This window comes from Pinus tabuliformis, chromosome 2_2, assembly GCF_031772625.1.
Source record: "Pinus tabuliformis cultivar Carrire ecotype Pingquan chromosome 2_2, CPIR1, whole genome shotgun sequence".
Taxonomy (NCBI): domain Eukaryota; kingdom Viridiplantae; phylum Streptophyta; class Pinopsida; order Pinales; family Pinaceae; genus Pinus; species Pinus tabuliformis.
In genome coordinates this window covers 483,727,658-483,753,989 of record NC_142300.1, presented here as the reverse complement: position 1 = coordinate 483,753,989, position 26,332 = coordinate 483,727,658, and positions in this window count along the sequence as shown.

Below are 26,332 nucleotides of genomic sequence, written 5' to 3'. Positions count from 1 at the left end.
CATACTAGGTTGGAGTGAAACTTGGAAGTAGTGAATTGCTTCATTATAAGATATTTTTATTGAAAAATCATAGAGATTGGGATTTATCACCGACGCATAAATTCAAGTAGGTTTGATAAGAAGAGGAAGGGATAGTGATCAAGGAGACCAAAACATGGAAATATGGTATTTGTAGTCCAACTTAAATAATGAGAAGCATACCAATGTGTCTAGTAATGCTTGCAAGTGGAGGTAAACAATGCTCAAAACCCACAATTCCACGTGGAGGTTGAGGATCATAGATTAGATGACCTTAAAATTCCTAAAAACGGTTCTTAACTTTGGAAATGCATCAAGAATAACCCTCAATCTAAGAAAATGAATAGGGATGCTACTCTTTATAATGATGACGAGGCTAAGAAGGCCAAGAAAAATTGCACCTCTTGCAATAAGGTTTTGTATTCCTCTCACACAAAGCAGAACACCTCAAAACATGTGGTTAAACTTGTGGATGGAACAATTCAATGAACTAGAGGGATTAATTGATAAACATAAGGAAAATAGGCTAATTTAATAAATATGTTAACTAAATTAGGTTAAATCAAATGGGAGCAGAACATTAATTCATAATCAAGGTGAGATATACTAACACAATTGGGTCAAACAAAATCTTAATTTAATAATCAGATGCAATGAGATTAATGATAAATTAAATATCATAAAAATGCTTCAAGTTAGTTAATGAAAATCTATATTTAGTAACCATGGTTAAGCTTATGAGAGTGAGAGACCTAGAGCCATCTTTGCATGCATATGTAGATTGGTATATTGGAGCGGAGTTTGAACAATAGAAAGAACAAGTAGAATAGAACTCAAGTGGTTGTTTCCATCATCTATAATACAATAATACTAAATAATTTTCAAAATAGAAGAAAGGAAAAAAATGTAATGAATATCTTTTCATAGTAGAGATCATATGAAATAATAATAAAATGTACCTAAAGCTAGAAACGCTTAAGAAACTCTAAGGAATGATCCAATTCCAACTGTCTTAACTATATTTATTCTTCTTAATACTTTAATTGTCTATATTATTTTCCTTATTATGATCTATTAGGTTATCCCATATATTTATTTAAGGTACTACTATTTAATTTATTTTTTCTCACTAGTATGGTGCATAAACTATATGATCATTTTCTTTAATATACAATTATGCATGTCAAATTAATTCTCTTTGATATTTTTCAATTTAACTTTATTTTCATTGTAAAATTTTATAATTCATAAATGATACCAATATTTTTATCTTTCTCATACCTCTCAAAAATTACCTTATTTTATTTTCAACGATACCATGATTCACATCCCCTTCAAGTATTTAACTTTTCTTCACAGGGAAATCGTGAACAATGGAAACCCCATTGACCCATATTCGTTTTCATTTGTAGAGAGACTAATGGTTACTAAGGGATAGGGTAATCACCTTAACTTTCAACACCCCCAACCCCTAGGAATAATTCTTGTGAGTGACCAAATTTGTGGCCTACCCCCATGACAAAGTACAACCTTGGAGTAGAAACCTCTCTAATTTTTTAGCTCAGACCATGGAAAAGAGTGATAGGGTGGAAGAAATAATTCCCCTCCTCTTCTTTGGGTGACTTAGTTTGCTTCCATTCAATCCATGACTCATCTACACACAATGTAATCAACACATCAATAATTTCCATAATTTAAATCATAGTATAACACATTGACATAATAATTATGGTTCATTGATTTCATCTAGAGTATAATAAGATGTTGGAATAATCTAGTGTTAATGTAGCCCTATGGTTTATTCTCACAATATATAAATCATTAACAACGTATGTAAGTTAATGCATCCAATATTTTCATTTCAATCCAAATCATATAAACAAATACCATCAATTTCATCATATCAATGCACATATAACTCGTCTAAATTATCATTTAAATATTTAAAGAAACCCATTCAATGATCGTCATTTTAAACTCAATCAGATAATTTAAAAAATTTAGTTTCATCATCAAAGTATTAGTGAAATAATTGGGCCATTTGTAAAAAAAATCCCTTGAATAATAATGTCTAGTTTTTCTAATCAATGAAATAAAAATGGGGCACTACAAAACAACACAATGCAAAGGAGAATGGTTAAAGATTTTTTTCAAATAAGCACAAGTATCAATTTATGAGGAGAGGGAGGCATAAAATCTGCAAGTCACTAGAATTTAATACATAAGAAAAGCTAGTTCAAACTATCTCCCAATGTCAAAAGGACATTATTTATCTTGTGATCGCAAGGATAAAAGTTATTACTTTAAAGTATCATGTGAAGTGAGAGAAATTATATAATATTAAATATTTTTATTAGATCATATCATCATCGCTAATGGAGTATGAAGACACAACTACGTTAGGCAGGGAAGGCAGGTACGATAGGAAGGGAAGGAATTTAGAAGGTACAAGGAAACGAATCATTGGAAAATCTTATAAATAGAGTCATTGTAGTCAAGAAAATAATTTTATTCGATATAAGCTATTTTCATGTTTAAGTAAGAGGTAATTGTTGGCTTGTCTTCTTATTCTCTTGCAAGTCATGATTCATTGTAAACTATAATCATCTTTCATATTTTCCTTGAGGATTGTAGGAATGGATGGTGTAATCTGTAGGCTATTATCATTCTTAGAATGTCTACACTTATATTTTGTAGTGCTAACAAATTGATGATAAGCATGTTATCCTCATTTTTCTCATAGTTTTTGTGGGGCTTTGCCAAAGCTATAATTGGTGTACTATTCCCTATGTTGTTTGTATTTCCCTATTCATTTCATGTCAATGAATTATTAAATGATCCGAACAACTTAGTAATATTATACATTTACATCCTTAGATACATTTCATTTTAGTTTAATAAACCTATGTTATGATATCCATGCCATAATTGGAGGATTCTTTATTTCAACAAATGAAAGTTTAATCGATACCATTTGTGGGGTGAACATGTAAGGTTTACTATAGAAATTTTCCCATGTCAACATTTTTCCAATAGAAGGAGGACAAATGATGACTCATATGGAAACATTCCTTTCATGAATGTATTGATTTCTCATGTCTTTATTCCATATTCGTACATGGGATGATAACATGATTTGAATCTTCCAAGAACATTGCATGGCATCTCAAAAGGGGAAGTTATCTTGGAAAAATTTAATGGTGGGGGTGGAAGGAATACCTTAGAGCATATTCAAAGTTGTGGGATTACTTTTCACTTACAAAAATATTTGAAAAACATATTAGATGCAAGTTATTTCCCCTCACTTCAACAAGAAAATTTCAAGATTGATAGAAGGCATTACAAATGAAATCAATTCATGGCTAGAATTAATTCAAGGAATATTTTGAAGTTCTTTAGGATAATAACTAACTCAAGGTATTATATCATGAATTGGACAAGATTTCTAGAAAGAAACATGAATCTATTTAATGTTTTAGTATGAGGATTATAAAGATATATTATCATGCTTTAGTTTTACTTTTCAATTTGTTTTTGTCTAGGAATTTCTTATCATATTTTCAATAGTTTACCCTAAGAAGGTTATGTTGTACATATCAATTTCATTGCAAATTTTGATTCACTTTCTTTTAATGAATTTTCCCCATGATTTCTTTTTTAGAATAGTTTTCTTACATTGTTTTGAATTCACATTTGGCATTGTGCTTTTGATTTCCATGGGCATGAAGATTATCTTATTCACACTTTGATATTGCCTGTGTCTTGTTTACATGGCAAAATGCACTACTTATAGTCTAAGGGCACCTTTTTGGTATGAAGAACCAATTAGACCTCACACCATGTTGAGAAATGGCAACAAGAAATTCCAGTTTAATTTTTCCATGAATTAAACTGAGAATTAAAATCAAATTCTATTCTCATAGAAACGTGTAAATAGTTAATTAAGTTTAATTAACTTAATTAGCATAGGAATTTCAAGTTGGAAGTCTTTCTGAAGTATTGTATGTTCTCACTAAGGTTTAGAGGTCCAAGATGAGTTTAATTGTGAGTTGTAATTAGATCACTCAGTTTACTACGTTCAGCTAAATTAGTTCCAAATTGTTTGTGGAACTAATAGAGAGTTAATAGTCAATAGGTGCACTAGTGCATCCACATGTGTCACTCTAGTTAACTGAATATTCCCTCATCATAAACTCATGCATGTCAATTCTGAGAAAGACCCAGTTGAGACTAGAGTGCAGAGATAGTGTACTATCAATTGTATGTGTTGATCAGTGGTTGTCGTTGATGTTAACCCAAGAAGCACCAAAGGCTACCTCGATCTTGCATGGGAATTTTGACTTGACAACTTACTCTATTCTATGTCAAGGATCTTCTATATGGATTCTACTCATAGAGATGTTTCAGTTGATATATGGCACACCATGTAATTATTCACAGTTTGAGAGATATTCGTGTTTGAAGTTAGTAACCCCAGTTAGTTGGCTTAAACCCTAAGGGGTTGTGGCATGGCACTCATAATTGGTTGTGGTCATTGAATAGTTAATAATTAATAATGTTTTGTTTTGCTCCTAAAATCCTTCCAATGTTCACTTGTTGAGGACTCTCTCAACTCAAGACATTCATATAAATAGTGACCCTCGTATCCTCCTCTAGTAGGGAGTTTGTGGCTTCAAACAGGTCATCATGGAATTTTTGCTATAACCTTTTTTCTTCGAAGCTTCAAAATCCGAAATTAAACACCATTTGATCTGAAATTGTGATAAACCTCGTGACCAAATTTTAGATCTTAGTTCTCTATATGTTCGGAGATATGATCTGAGGACGTTAGGGTTTTTGAAGGCTCCCAAATTCCATGTCAAACAGATGATGTTGGGAAAATTGTCATAACTTTCTCTCTGAGCATTCGATTCAAATTTCGTAAATAGTGATAGAAAGAGGATAGACCATAGCTTGTTGGGTATTGTTTTTAGGGCCGATTGTCACAACAGTGACACATGGAACTTCATACAAGTTTTCTCTACTAAACTAGTCTATAATCAAGGCATCATCGGAGATTGGGCATAACTCTTTTTGAAGAATCCAATCTTGATAAGAACTATGGGGTTAGAAAGAGAACTTAGAGGGATACCATAGGATGAAATTGCAGACCCTATAGATCCAAAATTACATAGATAAAACAAATTCAATATTGAGCTCCTAGAAGGCAAGAAAAAGCATGCATTCAAGGATCACTGTAGTAAGGACCACACATCGACAATCAAGGGTAAATCTCCTTCAACAAGGTATGTATGATTAGTGTTTACATTTGCATTTGTAGTATCATCTTTGACATATGTTTTTTTAGGACAACATAAGTATATACATTGTCTCGGTTATATCTCTATGTCTCTATATGTCAGAGTTAGTTTTTCAGATGTCCTATTCTTGATACTACACATTTGATGCTACATATTCTTGATGTTACACCAAGTCTGCTAAATCTATATGATGTTGTATGTTCATGTTACTTGTCTTGTCGTAGTTGATAGAATAGACTCTTTTGTTGTACTTAGAACTTGGTCCATCACAACTCTAGGGCTTGTCATCGGTTTTTATTGTATATATCTTTAGGTCAATTTTGGATATAGTCTTGCATAGATTCTAGGCCTATATCAAGAGTGGGAGTCTTTTTCTACTGTTGCAACAAGTAAACAAAAAAAGTGACAAGCACACTTCAGGTATGCATTGTAATTTTAATTTGTATTTATTCTATATTATGCACTTACATGTGTTTTGTAGGCAGGGGGAAGTTGAAGGGTATTTTGTTTTGTTTTGGGATTGTTTTCGACGGGCAAATTTTGCATGTAGGTAGAAGAAGATTAAAGTACAACATCAAGCAAGAATTCAAGAGCAGAAGTATCAATTCAAAGGAAGCATTGCAGTGGGACATCCTTGAATACACAAGAGCCATCAGATATCGTGAAGTATTGTTAAGGCCAAGAGTCATCATTGTCAAGTTGTAAAATAGTCATTTATAAAAGAGTCATCATTGTAAAATTGTAAAAGAGTCATTTGTAAAAGAGTCATTTGTGAAAGAGTCATTCTGACTAGAGTCAAAGAGGCAGTGTTGGGAGGTATAGGAGACACTTTTGGGATGATGTCATGGTTGGGTTGTAGGTCATAGAATGATTGGTATTTGGTCAAGTACACGAAAATCATTGTAAATGTTATTGTATCATGGATTGTTGTCCCTGGTTTGGGGAATCCACAGTCTTGTCTTATTTCAATCATTATAGGGTGGAAGGGAGGTGCTAGGCAGGTGTATGAAGTCACCTACAAGTTGGGGCCTATGAACACTTCAGGGTGGTAGGATGTTTCTAGGGTGAGTTGTGGATTGCTAGGGCGTTAGGGCATCCATTTAGTTGATTACTGAAGAAACTAGGGCATTGGGGCATCCTTCCAGTGGGATATGGAGAAGAATATCTTTCTAGAATTCTAGGAAGTTGTTGCTTTCATTTCAATTGGAGCTAAAGATTAAAGAATTTATTAGAAAAGTGTTTAGTGGTTTTTGACCTGGAAGGGTTTTTACACCTCAAATTATTTTTCCTACCGTGTTCTTTTATTTACTGTTATTAGTGCATAAACATTAATAATAATTTAAGATTAACTAATGCTCTGAAAATATTTAAAAGTGCTAATTACTAAGAAATACTGATTCACCCCGCCTCTCAGTATTTCCAACAATAACTGAATCAAAGTTTGGTTCCTTCAATAATAGTCTAACAACTGGAAGGATATCGTGGAGTATACTAAGAATAGAGTTCCTTTGCTCAATTGAAATAAATATGCACTTTGGAGTGGAAGAATGTAGGTTCATTTGCTGGCGCAAGGATACGAAGTATGGGAAATCGTTGACAAAGGCTTTACACTGACCACGATGAATAACGTAAGAAACATATGGTATATTATGCAAAGGCTAAAGATCTTATTATCAGTGGGCTTATCGAATCTATTTATCTTACGATATTTAGTTGCAAAACTACTTAAGAGGTATGGGGCAAGCTTGAAAATATATATGCATGTGACTCAAAGGTGAAAGAAGCATAGCTTCAAATTTTAAGAGAAAAAATTGAGCAACTCAAAATGAGGGAAGATGAAGATAAAGTTACATACTTTCATCTTGTTGATGAAACACTAAATACATTGGAAGGTCTGGGAGAACCTGTTGAAATGAAAATTGTTGTCCGTAAGATCCTCAAAACCTTTGACAACAAGATTTAACCCTAAGGTATCTGTCTTGGAAGATAGATCGAATCTGACCAATCTCAGCATAGATGAATTGCATGGAATTCTTACGGCATATGAAATGATAATTGAAGAAGAGGATGGGACATGTAACTTAGAAACAACATTTGTTGCATCCAAGAAGAATGGTAAGGACAAGCAGACTCAGAAAGAAAAAACTTGCAATTGTAAGAATGAAGAAAAGGAAGAAGAGGAAAAAGAAATCTTAGATAAAGAATTCGCCTACGTCACGCGGAAAATGAGAACAAGTACGGGAAAATTCAAAGGTAACCTTGAATTTATATGTTTTGATTGTGGTGAGGTTGGGAATTTTGCAGCCAAATGTCCTCACATAAATGAGGTTGTACGAATGGAAAGAAAGGTCCTAGGAAGCTCAGTAAGAAAGGCAAGAAGAAATTGGTTAAGAAAATTTTCTTCACGAAAGAAGATAGTTCCTCATTCGAATAAGATAGTGATAACGAAGAAGAATTCTACAGAAGAGTATTGTTTATGGCCAAGCAGAATAAGCACGATGCACCTGATGAAGAAGGAGACGAAGAAAAAGAAATGACTGAAGTTGAATTTCAAAACGAAGTGATCAAGATTATCAAAGATCTCAAAACCGAGAAGAAGCATGTCAACAGTCTTGAAGATGAATTGAAGAGAGAAAGAGAACAAGTCCTCAACCTTAAAATCAAGGTTGACGAATACAAGCAAATTGAAGAATCTCTTAGGAAATAATTAAAGGAAAACAACAAGGAAAGAGAAGCATTGGAAGCTGAAATAGTTACTCTACGAAAGGAAGTAAAAAATGGAAAAACTTTTCACAACTACGCCAATAGTTCAAAGAATTTGGACGAACTCATCAGCAACCAATGATCATACAACGACAAGACTAGTCTTTGTTACAAAGAAAAAATTGAAAAGAAGTTGAGTCCTTCTATGAAAATTAAAGAAGATGGGTATGCAAAATCTACCAGGAAAATAGATCCCTCAGCTAAATCAAGAGATAATGACTCACAAGAAGAACCTTGGAAGAAGATTCCTCGAAGAATACTTCCTCGCAGGTACCAACCCATCTTTTATGGTCATTGTTATTCATGTGGAAGGTTTGGACATAGAGCTGTAGAATGTTTCATGTATGTTTGGAATGAATAGAATTCCAGGAGATTCTTTAAAAATGGATATTCCAAAACTCAGCATAATATCAAAAAATTTGATCATTTGAGAGATGATGTCGAATGTTACAAATGTAACAATTTTGGACATATGGCTAGTGATTGTGAAGTTCCAGACAGGTACAACTATTATCGGCAAAACCCTAGAAGCAAATTTGCAGGATCACAAGATAGACACCAAACAAAATCTTCTATGAATAACATCGAATGTTACGAATGTCATAACCATGGACACATAGCTGGTAACTATAGGTACAAGATGGAATCAACCATGAATGAAAATCTTGAGGACAAGAATAAGAAGGTTTGGAAAGGAAAACAAGTATATGATGAACAAGGACAAGATGATAAAGAAAAACAAGAAGGAGATAAGGTCCCAACAGTTATGCTTTCATGATTCATAATAGATTGTGAGGAATCAGTAGCTTCTTTGATTAATGACTCGAGTTAAGACAATCTGTTAAATGACACACTATTTTGAACAATTCAACTTATCGACTCCTAGAAATTTGAATATGAGGAGTCTATGAAACCGTATATGACACAAGTCTACGATTGATAGACAAGTCGTTTGAACAAGATGGTAGTTTCATTACATGTTCATGGGGAGAAGAATAGTTGAAGTATTACAAATTCAAGAAAGGAAGTGCTGACAAGCAATCTCTATGTGAAGGTGGATCAATGCAATCTAACAATTATTGAGATATCTGAGAAGGATAAAGGAATATTCATATATCAAATCAAGTACAACAAGGAAATGCTCAAGAAATTCAAGATGGAAGATTGCAAGCCTATCCTTACCCCCATGGTAATAGGTTACAAGAAGATTCATCAATGGATGTGGACCAAAGGTTGTATAGATCCATGATTGGTAGTCTCCTATATGTGACAGTCTCCCTGCCGGATGTGATGTAGGCAGTTGGACAAGTAGCACGATTCCAGGAAGCACCAAAATAATCTCATATTATTGGCGTCAAAAGAATTCTTCGATACCTGAAGGGTGCAGTGGAATATGGTCTATAACATTGAAAAGGAAATGATCTGGTTGTCCAAGCTTATATATATGAAGATTGGGTAGGAAGTGTTGATGATCGTAAGAGTACCAGTGGAGCAATGTTCTATCTAGGTGGTTTCCTTGTTTCATGGTTAAGTAAAAAGCAGTCTTCAATCCCGTTATCCACAGTGGAAGCAGAATACATCATGGCAACAGCCTGTTGTACTCAAGTTCTCTGGATGAAGCAAACCTTGCATGATATTCAAGTTAAGTTTGATGAGACTATTCCCATATTCTGCGATAACACTAGTGCCATTAGTATCTCCAAAAATCTTGTGATGCATTTCAAAACAAATAACATTCCGATCAAATATCATTTTGTTAGAGAGAAGTTCACCGAAAATAATATCAATCTTGAATATGTTGGCACAAAGGAACAAATTGTTGACATCTTTAACAAATCATTACCTCATGAATAATTTGAGTATCTTCGCCAAAACCTTGGGATTCTCCCAAGTTCTCATTATAATCTTTCTCTTATCTAACTAAGTCGAAAGGGGGAGTGGAGGTGTGCATAGGTCCATAGGATAACAGTTTTTCAGGGGGAGTTACCCTTTTCCATTGATGACAAAGGGGGAAAGAAGTCAGTAGGAAGAGGTGTCATGATCATAGGAGGAGTACCTCTGTTGCCATCAATGCCAAAGGGGGAGATTGTTGATAAGTGTTTGTCATTGATGTCATCCCAAGCAGCACCAGGGGCTACCCTGATCTTACATGGAAATTTTGACTTAACATCTTACTCTATTCTAAGTCAAGGATTTTCTAGATGGATTCTAATCGTTGATATGTTTCCATTGATATATGACACGCCACATAATTCTTCATAGTTTGATAGGTATTCATGTTTGAAGTTAGTAACCCCAGTTTGTGAGCTAAAACCCTATGGGTTTGTGGCATGGCACTCATAATTGGTTGTGCTCATTGAATAGTCAATACTTAATAATTTTTTTTTCTCCTAAAATCCCTCCAATGTTCACTTGTTGAGGACCCTCTCAACTCAAGACATTCATATAAATCGTGACCCTCATATCCTCGTCTAGTAGATATTTTGTGGCGTCAAACAGGTCATCGTGGAATTTTTGCTATAAATTTGTTTCTACGAAGCTTCATACCCTAAAATTAAAAACATTTGAGCCAAAATCGTGATGAAACTTATGACCAAATTTCCGATCTTGGTTCACTATATTTTCAGAGATATGATTTGAGGAAGTTAGGGTTTGTGCAGGCTCCCTAATTCCATGTCAAACAGGCGATGTTGGGAAAATTGTCATAACTTTATCTCTGAGCATTGGATTCAAATGTCACAAATAGTGACAGAAATAGGACGGACTGCAGTTTTTTGGGTATCGTTTTTAGGGCCGAAGCTCACAACAGTAACATGTGGGACTTCGTAGAAGTTCGCTCTACTGAACTAGTCTATAATCCGGTAATCATGGGATATTGGGCATAACTATTTCTTGAAGAATCCAATCTTGATCAGAACTATAAGGTTGGAAATAGGACTCAACGGGCTACCACATGAGTAAATTTCAGACCTTGGAGATCTGTAATTACATAGCTACAAGATATTCAATACAAGATATTCAATATCTAGATCCTAGAAGGCAAGAAAAAACATGCATTCAAGGATCACTGCAGTAAGGACCACACATCAATAGTCAAGGGTAAGTCTCCTACAACAAGGTATGTATGATTAGTGTTTACATTTTAATTTTGAGTATCATATCTGAAATATGTTTTCGCATGAAAACGTAATTAGATATAGTGTCTTGGTTATATCTATATGTCTCTATATGTCACAGTCAGTTTTTCGGATGTCCTATTCTTGATACTACACATTTGATGCTACATATTCTTGATGCTACACCAAGTATGCTAAATCTATATGATGTTGTAAGTTCATGTTACTTATCTTGTCATAGTTTATAGAATGGTCTCTTTTGTTGTACTTAGAAGTTGGTCCATCACAAGTCTAGGTTTTGTCGTTAGTTTTTATTGTATATATATTTAGGTCATTTTAAAATATAGTCTTGCATGGAGTCCAGGCCTATATCAAGAGTGGGAGTCTTTGTCTACTGCTGCAACAAGTCAACAACAAAAGTGACAAGAACACTTCAAGTACCAATTGTAATTTTCATTTGTATTTATTCATTATTATGCACTTACATGTGTTTTGCAGGAAGAGGTAAGTTGAAGGGCAGTTTGTTTTGTTTTGCAATTGGTTTCGCTAGGAAAATTTTTCATGAAGGTAGAAGAAGATTCAAGTACAACATCAAGAAAGAATTCAAGAGCAGAAGTATCAAATCAAATGAAGCATTTAAATAGGACATTCTTGAAGACATGACAGCCATCCAGATATTGTGAAGTATTGTTAAGGCCAAGAACCATCATTGTAAAGTTGTAAAAGAGTCATTTATAAAAGAGTCATAGTTGTAAAATAGTTTTATGTAAACGAGTCATCATTGTAAAATTGCAAAATATTCATCATTGTAAAGATTGTAAAAGAGTCATTTGTGAAAGGGTCATTATGCCTAGAGTCGAAGAGGCAGTGTTGGGAGGTATAGGAGTCAATGTTAGGATGATGTCATGGTTGGGTTGCGGTCATAGAGTGATTGGGTATTTGGTCAAGTACACGAAAATCATTGTACATCTTATTGTATTTTGGATTGTTGTCCCTGGTTTGGGAAACCACAGTCTTGTCTTATTTCAATCATTATAGGGTGGCAGGGAGGTGCTAGGAAAGTGTATGAAGTCGCCTATAGGTTGGGGCCTGTGAACACTTCAGGGTAGGGTGGTGCTAGGGAAAGTTGTGGCTCGCTAGGGTGTTGGGGAATCCATTTAGTTGATTATTGAAGAAACTAGGGCAATGGGGTGTCCTTCTAGTGCGATACGGAGACAAATTATTTTATAGAATTCTAGGAAGTTGTTGCCTTCATTTTAGTTGGGGCTGAAGATTAAAGAATTTATTAGAAAATCGTTTGGTGGTTTTGACCCAGAGGGGGTTTCCCACCTAAAATTCTTGTGCGTACTGTGTTATTTTATTTACTATTATTATTGCATAAACATTAATAATAATTAAAGTTTAACTAATGCTTTTAAAATATTTAAAAGTGCTAATTGCTAAGAAATACTGATTCACCCCCCTTCCCCAGTATTTCCAACAGTATGATTTACTGAGTTGTATAGATTATGCATGTAATCAGAGAAGGATCTATGTTTGGATTGCACAGTTTTGGAAGCATGAATTCCCTTTAAATGCAGGCTATTCATCCCAGGAATTATGCAAGAGATTAGGGGTTTGGAGAGCTGCTGAATAGGCTAAGGATTTGGCTTGAGCTAGCTTGTGAGTTGAGAGAGTTGAGCATACTTGTGCAGAATTGTTCTAGTGAGAACAAGCTTTGTAACTTCACTCATATTTTTGTTATATGCAATAGATAGCAGGGTTTGAGCAGTGGATTTCCCCATATACATCTTGTGTTATGTGCCATTGATTTATCTTCCTCATGTTGACTACTATTTTCATCGATCTATTGGCTTCCGGTGGTTGAAACTAGAAGTAGATTCTTGTCTAATGCTTTAGTAAATTGCATGATCTTATGAATCTACAGGATTTTCTACATGGTAGCAGAGCTGAAAATAGTATACTAGAGGAGGTTTCAAAGTTTTATAGCCTGGAGGGACAAAATGGAGGTTGTGCTAGAGGACAATGGTTTGAACAAATCACTCTGTGTCGTGATGAACTTGGAAGTGTTGGAGTCATAGTTACCGAGGACAATATGGTGAGTAATGCTCTTCTAGGACTCCCAAAGTGTTTGCATAGTTATCAAGACTATATCAATGGTCAGTATAAGCTGGCAGGTTGGGAATGACTGTGGTCAAATTTGATGCAAGAGGATATTAGGAGGAACACCAGGGATGGCTCTTCATCAAAGAATGATGATGAAGAGAATTGTGCCTCAGTGATTAAGGTGAAGAAGGGGAAAGGGAAAGCTTCCCATTCCAAATCGGATTCTTATCATGGATGTAAGAAGAAAGACACGAAGAAAGTTAAGTGATTTTATTATCATGAGTTGGGCCATTTTGCTATAGATTGTCCACTCAAGAAGTCCAAGAAGAAGTCCTTAAGAGGAGCGGTGGGTGAGGCTTTGGCCTCTCAATTCGAATTAGACTTTTCCCTCATTGTATGCATGGTGTCATCAATGAAGGGAAGTGTATGGTGCTTAGATAGTGGAGCTTCATTCCACATGACTGGAGAAAAAGAGTTATTTAGTGACCTAGAGGAGAAAGATCTCTAGATTCATATCAAGATGGGTGACGACGGGAAGCATAGTGTTACTAGATGGGGCACAATTACTTTTTAGAGGGAGCAAGGGGCTCCACTCACCTTGAAGAATTTTATGTATGTTACTAGGCTGAAGAAGAACTTGGTATCCATCTCCATGCTTGAGGATAGAGGCTATGATGTGATCTTCTCGAAAGGAAACGCGCTCCCTCAATACATAGCCACGGGTCAAGGAGGATATGGATTCAGGTGAAGAATCTCTATAAGATTGAGGTAGAGGAGTGTCCTTCTTTGAGAAAAAAGTAGAAATGGTGCAGATGCAAGACATTGGTGAGTTGTGGCACAGGTGATTGGGCCACTTACATCATGGGGCTTTGAAGATATTGCAACATATCTCTAATGGTCTTCCCAAAGGTATGCTTGAGCAAGTTGATACATGCAATGGGTGTACTTGGGAAAATACACCAAGGCCTCCTTTCACGACAGAGATAGTCGAGCAAAGGCTATTCTAGAGTGAGTCCATTCAAATGTGTGTGGACCATTCTCGACAACATCCACGGCTAAACACAAGTATTATGTTATATTTGTCGATGAATTTTCTCGAAAATACTGGATATTTTTCATGCAGAAAAAGAATCAAAATTTCACAAAGTTTTGTGAGTTTAAAGCATTTGTGGAGAAAGAGTTGGGAAAGAAGGTTAAAGCTCTACAAAGTGATAATGGTGGTGAGTATGTCTCAAATGAGTTTAAGAACTTATGTGCAGTGGAAGGGATTAAATGGGAGTTAACGACACCCTATAACCCTCAGCGGAATGGGGTGGCTGAGAGGAAGAATAGAAGCATAGTAAGGGCAGCGAGGGCGATGTTGCATGATCAGGGCCTACCACTATGCTTGTGGGCTGAGGCATGTAACAAAATGTTTTATGTTCAGAACTGTAGCCCACATCGGATACTTGAGATGAAGAAACCAGAGGAGGCTTATTCTGGTAAGAGGCCAGATGTTGGTCAGTTCAGGATTTTTGGGTCATTGATATATTTCCATGTGACTAAAGATGCACGAAAGAAGCTTGAGCCAACAGAAGAGTTGGGGATATTTGTGGGGTGCACTGATACACCTCAAAACTATCGGGTCTACTTGCACCAGTAGGATGATAGTGGTTCACAGGGATGTCTGATTCGATGAGGAGAAGGCCATGCGAGTTTCCCTTGAGAGGGAGCTTTAGCTACATGCAGATGAGGAGATTTTAGCTCCAAAGGTCGAGGAGCCTCAGATTGATGTGGAGCAACCACATGCAAAGGATACAGAAGTGGAGACATCCAATCAGGCAGAGTCTTCTAGAGAGGGAAGAGAGTGCACCAGAGAGGTTAACAAATTGTTGGATGATGCACGAGAGAATGTGGGAGCACCCACTTCTCAGTGCAGGTAGAAGAGGTCACCTGACAGGTACACTGGATAAATGGCTTTATGAGTGAATTTGTTGTGATAGAGCTCTATTCCTTTGAGGAAGCAACACAAAAGCCAATTTGGGTTGATGCCATGGTGGAGGAGTATGACTCCATAGTTCATAATAGTGTTTGGGATGTGGTTCTGAGACCAGAGGACAAGTCAGTGGTGAGCTCCCATTGGCTTTACAAGGTAATGCAAGTTGTGGATGGTAGTGTGGAGAAGCATAAGGATAGATTTGTGGCTCGTGGATTTGCATAGGTAGAGGGGATTGACTATGATGATACTTTGCTCTTGTTGCAAGGTACTCATCACACTATCAACACAGATAGGTTGGAAGATACATCAAACGAATGTAAAGACAACCTTCCTTAATGGCATGATTGAGGAAGAGGTGTACATAGAGAAGCCTCAAGGTTTTGAGACCTTCGACCATGAGTCACATGTGTGCCAGCTCAAGAGATCATTGTATGGGCTAAAGCAAGTGTTAGCATTGTGGGCAAAGGGTCCAAAAAAAGGATCCAAGTATCCCCCAAAAGTCTTCAAAATCCTCTTAAGGATCGTTCAAAGTCGAAATGGTCGCAGGAGGAAAGCCCTTGGAAGGGCGGAAATACACTATCGGGAGGCTCAAAACACTCTAAAACCATGAAAAACCATTATCGCAGGCTTAAACTGGGCATTGCACAACAGCTGTTAGATCTGGCCGATCAACGGCCTAGATCTAAGTGGCAAATTGCATATCGGCCAAGAAGAGGGGACAGTCTAAAGGCGGGCACATGACACCGCCGATCAGCGATTGCCGATGATCAGATTGGTGGGGAGCATCTACAGGGAGCATTTGTGATATGTATCAAATCCCAGCCGTTGAGCGATTAGTGATTGCAATTTATCACATCGCTATGTTGCATCGGCAATATACCATGGGCGGGGCCTGTGCACATACTTAAGGGCGGCCCGATGGGCCAGACCCGACGGCATCATAGTTGGAAATTCATAAATTTTGAGATCTACGCCCAAGCATTTTCCACATTTTTGGTGTATTTTCGTTGTTTCAATGAAATACAAAGGGAATGGAAGACAGTGCTAATGCGATAAAGCCCGGACCCAAGAGGGTTTCTAGATAAAATCACATATTATTTCAAGTCCGCGGATTGGCCATTTTAATCTATTTCGTGTATTCTCGTTGTTTTAATGAAATACATGAGAAAGCAAGGCAACGCTGATAGCGATGGAGCCCAGACCTAAAAGGGTTCGGGAATGAAATTTATAATCTTTCAAATCTGCCAAAGGCCTATTTTCAATATATTTTGTGTATTTTCATTGTTTAAACGAAATACAAAAGATCCTTGGGGCATTGCAATAGCGATAAGCCGAGACCCGAAAGGGTTCGAGAATCAAAATATATATATATATATATATATATATATATATATATATATATATATTCAAGTCCGCCAAGGCCGAGTTTTCCTATCTTTTCAATGTTTTTCATGTATTTCCGAAGTACACAGAGAAGGCGGGAGTTCACAGTATTACATCATTTTTATGTATTAAACAAAAACCAGCTTTTGTCTGCATTCTAGAGGGGTTTCATAGGCCCGAAGAGCCATTCCACCATAAAACAGAAGCTGGAAGGTGATCATGGAGCACAGACAGTGCAACACAGAAGCAGTCCTGGAGCACGCGCAGCTAGCCTGAAACAGAATTGGCCATGAGGCATCAACAGCGCAACAGCCACACCAACAAACATTATGGAGCATCTCTACGACAAGAGAGCTCCCAGACAGTGCAGCAGACTATCCAAAATATCTGAATGCAGTTATTCCCTTGTCAGAAGGAGAAAAACCTCCAAGCCATGCTTGCCTTCAGGGAATCAAATAGTTAAACAAGACAGAGTAATCAATTACGACCTCTCAAGCCTCAGAAGGCTGAATATCATTGTAAAGGCTATAAATATTTGAAAACTAGATGTAACAAGGGTTCAACTTTTGGAGATTATTCATCCTCTGTTCATTCAAGCTTCTCATCTTCATTCTAAGCAATATAAGCTTCTTTTGCCATTAAATATTCAGTTTCCATTCTCTTTATGTTGTTCTATGCTTGCACTTGAAAAGTTTGTTAAGGTTTTTTGTGTGTTTAAGGCCAGATAACTGTCATCTTATCTCTGCTTTGATATATTAGATTAGTAAGCTTCTTTGATGCCTGTAGCTAGCCATTCATATATGTTCATGTATGAAATCTGTTGGTACTGTCAGTATTCTCCATCTATCCATTAAATCTACAAAATATTGAGAATTTGTGGTCTAAAGCCTTGTGTTGTTGAGGGTGTTCATGCATGTCTTGAGTGAGAATAGAGATGAAATGGTTATCTAACTTGATCCAAACCCTCATTTATTCCAATAGTTCATAGAACAATATTGAAGACTATATGTTACCAGGAATCTCCGATCTACAACCTAGGAGAGTTTCCTGGAGTGATAACATAAGTGGCGCCGTTGTCAAGGAGAGGAAACTGAAGCTTAACTTCCCTGGGAAATGACACAGATCCAGCTTTGATGATAGACAAAGTCTGGGCACATTTTTGGTTGTAATCATCTATCTGGCAACTCTACTGGTGGCCGAACCTCTTGGCGACTCCACTTCATAGTTCTGGATCAATTTGTGAGGCATACTCGGAGAAATCCTCAAAAGCTACAAGCTGACCTAGTACCTGACCCTGAAAAAATCATCAAAGAGAGAAAGGTATTGCAGAAAGGAGCATCAAGTTTAGGTAAACCTAAACAATCTCCCATATCTCTTCAAGAAAGGCTTGTAATATAACAAATATATGTTGAGATTATAGCATCTAATACTAGTAGTGAAGAAAAACTCTCAGAGATTCATAAAGCTCCTTATTCATTAGGTTCTCCTTTTGCTTTAAGACCAAAGGAAACCTCACTTCCTACCCATCATACTCCTTTAGTCCTGTCAGACACTCCTCAATCATCTATCATTCAGATTTCCAGTACTCTTTTAGCCACCACAACTATGGCAGGTCCACAAGCACCCACCAAAATGGAAAGAATCATAGCTAATAGGTATGCACCCCTAATACTGCCCACTCCTTTGAATGCCATGCCTCCTGGAGAATATCAAAAATATAGGCCTAATTTCACTGGGACTGAAGGTGTTACTGCTGAAGAACATCTTGATTCATTCTATAGCTATGCTGATAATCTAGACATTAGTGAAGATGATGTGTGGATGAGAGTCTTTGTCCAAAGCCTAGATGGAGAGGCTAGAAAATGGTTCAGAGAACTAACCCCAAGATCTATAGCAGATATTGAAGCTTTAGATGATGCATTCCTAAAGCATTGGGGGGATAAGAAGGATCTCCTCTACTACCACACTGAGTTTGGGAACTTAAAGAGGGAAAATGGTGAGTTGCTGTCTGATTTTAATAAGAGGTTTAACCGTATGTATAGCAAGATACCAACTGAAGTAAAACCTACTACTACCTCTGCTAAACTCACCTATGCCAGTGCTTTTGATTCTGACTTCTGCCTACTGTTGAGAGAGAGGCGATGTGCTACTTTGGATGACATGCAGGATGCAACCTTGGAAGTAGAATCAAACATCATGGCTATAGAGAAGCTTAAGGGAAATGTTGATAGAAGAAGATAGAGGGGTGAGTCTTCATCATACTCTGATCCTAAGATAGATAAAATGACCAAAATGATCAAGTTATTAGCCTTTGAAATCTCTAAATTGAAGGTTGAGTAGCACTCGGGAAAAGGAAGAATGCCTAATACCTTTGCCCCAAGAAATCCAAATCCAAATCCATATAGAAGAACGAATGATCAGTGGCAGATTTTGCAAAGAAGCAAAGATGCAAATGAGGACCAAAGGGTGAAGGCTCCTTTTCAGAATGCAGTCATGGAAGAAGAGCAGTTTGAAGAAGATGACGAGATTCCTTCTCTAGAAGACAGAGGCAATGCTTCCTTTCTTACCTCAGCTGCCTATGAAAAGTCATTATGCAATGACCAGATCAGCCAGGAATGGGAAGGTGAAGCTATTCTACAAATTGTGGATCAGCAAAGATATAATTTTAGGTCAACGATAAATAATGCCAAGGAAACTCCTGCTCAAATGTTGGGTGGGAAGCCTGATCTTCTGTATTCAAAGGATCAGTTGGATGTATACCCCAGGAAGACTATACACCCCTCCACGCGGGCGGGTGCGAGGGGGACTTATCCCCCCTGCGAGGGTCTGGGGGGGCTAATCCCCCCGACTGGGAGGTCCAGGGGCTAGCAGTCCCCCAGCAGGGGTTCGGGGGCAGCGCCCCCAAAGCTAAAAAATAGATGTAAAATTGCCTTGTAAAAGTCTACTAATTTCTAGTCAATCTGGGCTGTTCATTAGACGGATGATCTGACGGTAGAAGTTATGTTTAATTTAGGGTTTTTTGCCCTAGAAGGCAACCCCTCATTATATATGAGGGAATTGTATTGCGTCTATGTATATCTGTATTCTGAGTGAGGAAGAAAGAGGAGATTGAGAGAAAAGAGGGTGTTACAGCGGATCTGCTGTAGGTTGTATATCTTCAGTTTACTGGATAATATAAAAGGAAGGACTGGTTGTTTCTCCATGGATGTAGCCCAAACTGGGTGAACCACGTATATCTATGTCTCTCTTGTTTTATGCATTTTCTGTGTTTATATTTCTGCAATATTTTATGTTTTCCATTGCTCCGTAATATATAATTTTCTAAGATCAAGGAGCTGCTGTCCCTGCAGTATAGCAAGCTAATAAGCAAAAGCAACTGGTAGCTAATCCCATCACCCTCAAAGCTCCAGCTCATGATGTAAGAGGCCTTGACAAGTCTCCTTCTCCTTTCAGTTTTGAATCAGAAATTCAGAAGCTAAGAATACCTATGCCTCTGATTGAACTAGTGAAGAATGAGTCCTTCAAAAGATCCATCCTCGAGGCCCTTGAGCCTAAATCCATCCAAGCCTCCACTGACTATGTAAATCTGCAAGATGATAAGCCAACAGTTATTCTCAGCCCAATGATTGAAAATTGTGAAGACAGCTCCCCATCATTCTATGTCTCCCTGACTATTCATAATAAAATCCTTCACAACTACCTTCTGGACACTAGAGCAAGCCATAATCTAATGCCCAAGTCTGTCATGGATGATTTGGTTATTGACATCACTAAGCCTTATCATGACCTGTTTTCTTTTGACTCTAGGAAAGTGAAATGTCTAGGATTAATCAAGGACCTAGCCATCACTTTGTCTCAACTACCTACGAAAAGCATGATGATGGATATTGTGGTAGCAGATGTACCTCCCATGTTTGGCATGTTACTTTCCAGAGGTTGAATCAAGAGATTAGGTGGATCATTAGAAAATGATTTGTCCTATCCTACTGTCCTAGTTTTCGGAGGTGAGAGCAAGAGATTATACAGAGAGGCGCAATTGGCTTATATAATCATCGATGAAAAGAATCCTACCAATCATCCCATATATGTCATTGACACTGATTTTGGAGCCTGTATTCTTCATATTGAAGAATCCCAGTTGGCCTCCGCGTAGCTCAAGAAACCAGTTTTCCAGATCACAGAGGAAGAAAACCCACAGATTTGAGACATGTTCATTGATGGAGCTTGTTTTAAGGAAGCTGCTGGAGCAGGTGTACTCCTCGTCTCCCCAACACATGAACACATTCATTTATCTTTCAAATTAACCTTCCAGGTCACAAACAACATCGTAGAGTACGAAGCTTTGATTCTAGGCTTAAGCGCTACTAAAGAAATGGGTATCAAAGGCCTAAAAGTTTTTGGAGACGCAGACCTCATTATTCAACAGGTAAATAAATGTTCCAAGCTAAGCATCCAAGGTTGAAGGCATACAGAGATAAGGTATGGAGGCTCAAGGATTCTTTTAATGATTTCAGCATTTCTTATATTCCAAGAATGAAGAACCAGCTTGCCGACTCCCTCGCTGTCTCTCCTAGCATGTTTATTCCTCCTTTTCCTCCTAAATTGACATATGAAGTTCAGGTAAAATACAGACTATCTCTGCCTGACAATGTCAAATATTAGTGGTTTTTTGTAGATGATGAGGAAATTAATAGATTTTTGCAAGTTGTGGAGGAATTTTCTGAAACGCACATCAATCAGGAAAATGAAGCCATGGGAGAATGTGGCCAGCGCAAGTTAAAAAGTGAGATCAGCCGAGGAAGCATCGTTCAGCTGCCTAGTAATCACATACCAAAAGGATTGGTGCCTCTAGAGAAGATTTTCGATCAAAACGATGTGCCATATAAGCCTGCCAAAACAGAAAATGAGTCTATTGTTTGTAAACATAATATAGGGAGCCCAGCCTGTTATCCTCAGGCTGAACTGAATCAATTCAATTAGAAGCAGTGAAATAGATGATGGCATACGTAAAACACATAAACAACTGATAACAAAGAAGAAACTATGCTAAAACACCATACTAGATGAATCCCACAAAAATAGCTGCAAGTCCTATTAATTTCCTTGCCAAATTGCTTACAATGATGTACAATCTAGCTCAGAGCATCCAAGTGAGTCCAACCTCACCAAATGACCAAGAAAGCACATAATATATACATTTAACCTACTCATCCTAACCTTCAGGGGTCGAATCCATGAGAAGAGGGGTTGTTTCAACCATTTCCAAACAGAGAACTGGAAGATAGGCAGTCCAACAACTTGCCTCTAAAAAAGGGGAAACTGATTCATTTACCTCAAAACAACATCTAACTAAAGAATCTACCCTATAACACTATCTTAACATTATATTTACATGACATGTCATCAGTTATATCAGTGAAATCATCCATGGGGAGAGAGAAAACAAATTTACAGTCAAAATAGGCGAAATTTTCATTTTTTGGGCAAACTGGTCAAAAGCGTAGTGCCTCTTTCCACCTACTTTTGGAGGCCTTCCCCTTAGCCAAATTGAGCCCATGATAGCTCATTGGAAAGCTATTCAAGTCTAGTTTCTGGAAAAATTAGAATTTTTTAATTTAGAGGTCATATGTCCCCTCAAAACTTGAATCTCCCCAGACTGCTTCCGTGTGTCCAAAAAGAGGCAGAGAGGTCTTTTTTTGGTAGTTTTTGGACCTTGTGGTGGACCAGATATGCTCCAAAACTTCTGAAAATTTCCAGTGTGTCTATCCTCATCATGCTGAATCTAAAAATTCAACCTTTTCTCCATCTAACGCCCCAGGAAAAATCACAGTGCCGCTTCTGGGCAAATTTCCTATGTTAAAAATTTCAAAATTGCAAAAATGCAAAAATTCTTCAAAAATTGCCCAAATTTGGCATGCGACACCACCATCAACTGCTTTAATGGACTAGGGAGGCTTCAGCCAACATTCTCAATCTATCTTACTTCTTTTTTCCCTCCAAAGCTCTCCTTAGCCTTCCCTTCAATTTTCTAATCCTCATGTTACAGATTTTGTTGCGGGTCATGTAGTGATATGCCATGTGCCGGAGCATTTTCTTGTCCCTGTTGGCCTTCTCAATTAATCCTTCAAGATGCATGTTGACCCTCTCAAGCCAAGTTTCCCGATCTTTTTCAATTTCTTGCTCAATGGGAGTCAAAGTGACATGAGCCTCTTTGTCACTTTGCTTCTTCAGTTTCAGAATTTCAAGCTCCATGAGGCCCTATTTATCATTCAACTGTTTGTTCTCCTGTTCTAAATATGTGATGATATATTTAGCTCTTGCCAGTTTGTCCATCAACCTTTGAATATGTGCATCCTTTTCCCTCATAAGCATGTTTTCAGCTAAAGTTTTATTTTGATTTTCTAAATCAATGATCTCTACTCCATGATGGGTATGGTGCTATGGGTAATGGTTTGGAGGAATGGGTGTAAATGAAAGTGTGGGCAAAAATGTATGAGTGAGGGGGTTTGGGGAGTGACAAGTAAATGATAGGATAGGATAGCAATAGTGGGGATGAGGGTTTTAGCTTATGAAATGAGTGGTAGGAAAACTAGGGTTTACCATAGAAATTAGGGTTTTAATTTCAAAGATGAAAAACCAAGAAAATCTTGACATGAACACCCTAAACAATAAGAGACATGATGATACTTACTTGTCAAAAAGGAAAATTGAAGGAAATTTTATGAATTATGGTGGCGCGAAGTGTTTTTAGGCTTTACTGGTCAAAGCACAGCACCACCTATAGGGGCACAATGCCGGCCCAGAAGTATAATGCCTGTGTAATTTAACACTGGGCAGAAACTCCAGGAGTGCAACGCTAGGCTAGGAGCGCAGCGCCACTTTCCAAAAGTGCAGCGTCTTTTGCAAGCAACGTTTGGAGACCTTCCTGGTGTCCAAATTGGGCACATGATAGCTCATTGGAAAGATTGTCAAGTCTACTTTCCAAAACATCTTCAATTTTTCAATTTGGAGTTCATTTCCCTATAAAAAGTCCAATCTCCCAAGACTGGTCAAAATGTACAGAATGAGGCTGCCAAAATGCATAGTGCTGTTGCAGTCAACTTTCGAAGGTCTTCCTCAACTCCAAATTGAGCTCATGATATCTCATTGGAAATATATTTGTGTCTACTTATCAGTTGATGCATCAAGCAAGTCATTTTGTCATCCCATCTAGGAGAAAATTTGATTTTAACAAGGTCACTCCAGAGGAGCATTAACCCTCCTGAGGCAAATGATGTTTTCGACATTTCTCCCAAGCCCTGAAACCTGTGTAAAAACGGAAAGAGGTTTTTCTTATTGGTTCAATGATGGACAAAAATGTCTCTCACTTTTGTCAAATTCATCTTTTCTTGCTCAGAAACATAGTTTGAAGTAAAATCGTCCCTTATGTGTGGTGAATGGCTTGTCCCTTGGAATGACTTCTCAACAAATGATGGAGACCTGATGTTTGATGATATGAAATGGTCTCATACCTTCTGATATCCCTTATCCCTCCTCTGTTCATATATCTCTGATCCCATAGCCAACCCTAGCTCAGTGGGAGAGGAATTTAGGGTTTTAGTGCTTGCTTCTCTTTTGCTTTTGTAGGTGAATTAGTGCTCATTATGACTTGATTTTTGCTGTTCCAAGTGCTTGGAAACATCATTAGATGCTTAGGAGCAGATGGGAACCAATGTTACATATGGAAACATAAAATTACATAAGAAATGAAGATAAAAACAAAATACTTTTCACCTCAAAACAAGTTTTGAGGTGAGAACTACCTTCGGCTTTCAAAATGATAAATTATGACTTTACCAATCATTATTGGCCTCTTCATGTCCTTGCTGATCATTATTGGCATGTAATTATTGGATTTGACCATGGTGGGACCCTAAAACCTAATGAGACCAAACCCTAAGACCTAATGAAATGAATTGCAAAGTGAACATGAGCCATGACCGAAATATATGAAAGAGGATCAACAAATACAGATCGTGAGGGAAAAATTTGAAGAAAACCCTACCATCAGTGAATCCATGACCTAATAGAATGAAAACTCATCAGTATGGGACTCCTACTATGAAATGCAAAGGAGAAGATTGTGATAACTGATGGCAGTGTGAAGACACTGACACTAACATTGGCTCCAATGGGGATGGTAGCTCCTTGGAGGTGCCAAGAACACTGTAGACCAAGTAGCCTTATCCATTGGGCATGGAGTCAAAAAATCAAACTAAAATGCATGACTGAAAACTGGCGACTTGGCGACACAAACTGACTTTTACTCAACTAAAAACTAACTCGATACTAAAACGAACTGACAAACTAGAAAAGATACTCAAAATGGAGCTTATTCAATAAAACCTACTCTAATTGTTCCATTATTCACCTGATCAAGTGAAATGAAACAACCAATGCAACCAAGTATGCATGTTGGCTACTATTTGAATTCTCTGCAAGTGCTTTCTTATGAATAGCAAGAGAGAACTACTGAAAGGCAACTCCCATGAAAACTTGTAAACAGATCCAAACTTTCCCAGATTGAATAATATGGATGCTCTATCTGACTCAAAAAACACTACATAAGGATCTTGAAATTCATGTACACTATGGCTTAGCTCATCCAATGGATTACTTTTCTTCTCCTCTTACCATGAATGCAAACTTTCATCTGAGCTTTGTGATGAGACTCCTCCTGATAATGACAAAGAAACCGACTACCGGATCAAGTTTGTATCAATACTTTTTTCAATCTCACAGTTAGCTAACGGAGGAGGACTTTGATTGCAAAAATCATCCAACACATCAGCTATTGGATTGTGAAAAACTTGAAAAGACTGTTGCAACCCATTTTCTAATGGTTCTAATGAGATTGCATGATTTTCTTCAGGCTACTCATTTAAAGATATACTATGTGAAATTCCCTTCAAAAACTAAAATGAGTCAAAACATAATGGTACAAAATGATCTTGCATTAGTTGATCATATGTTCCAACTTCCAAGTCTTCATCTGCAACCTGACGATCAATGGAATTTGGTGGCTGCAAATCTAGATATGAGAAGTCTTGAACAAGGATTTCATTGCCCTCTAGATGGTCAAGATCAAAACTTATCGACGGTTGATTTCTGATTGCACGAAAGTTGTCTCTAATGATCTGAAATGAAGTAAAACAAAAAGGAAAAGATCCTTCACTTACTTCAACATTTGCTGCACTTTCCTCCTCACTTCCATAGCTGATATGCAATAGCTGATCACTGTATTTGAGCTGCTGAAAGTGAACTTCCTCTTTCCACAAACCAGCTGTTGATTTGTCTGCATGACTAGCTTGTGTTTGGAGATCATAATCATCATCATACTAATCAAACTTAGGGAAATCATCAGTATAAAACACATCATCAAGCATACATGTCATATCAACCGATCTTTCTTCTCTAAGATGATCTATAAAACAATAATTATCAGATCTATGACAACTGGGATAAGAAAGAAAATGTTTTGGATCAGCCAGTTGTTCTTCTTCAATCAGCGAGCCATGGTCTTGAACATTATACTCATTCCTTGTGGTGATATTTTGCATCATCTCTTCCACTACACTTACCAAAATGTCAAGCTTTACCTCTAAAGATGTCGATTCCTTTGGATCTAT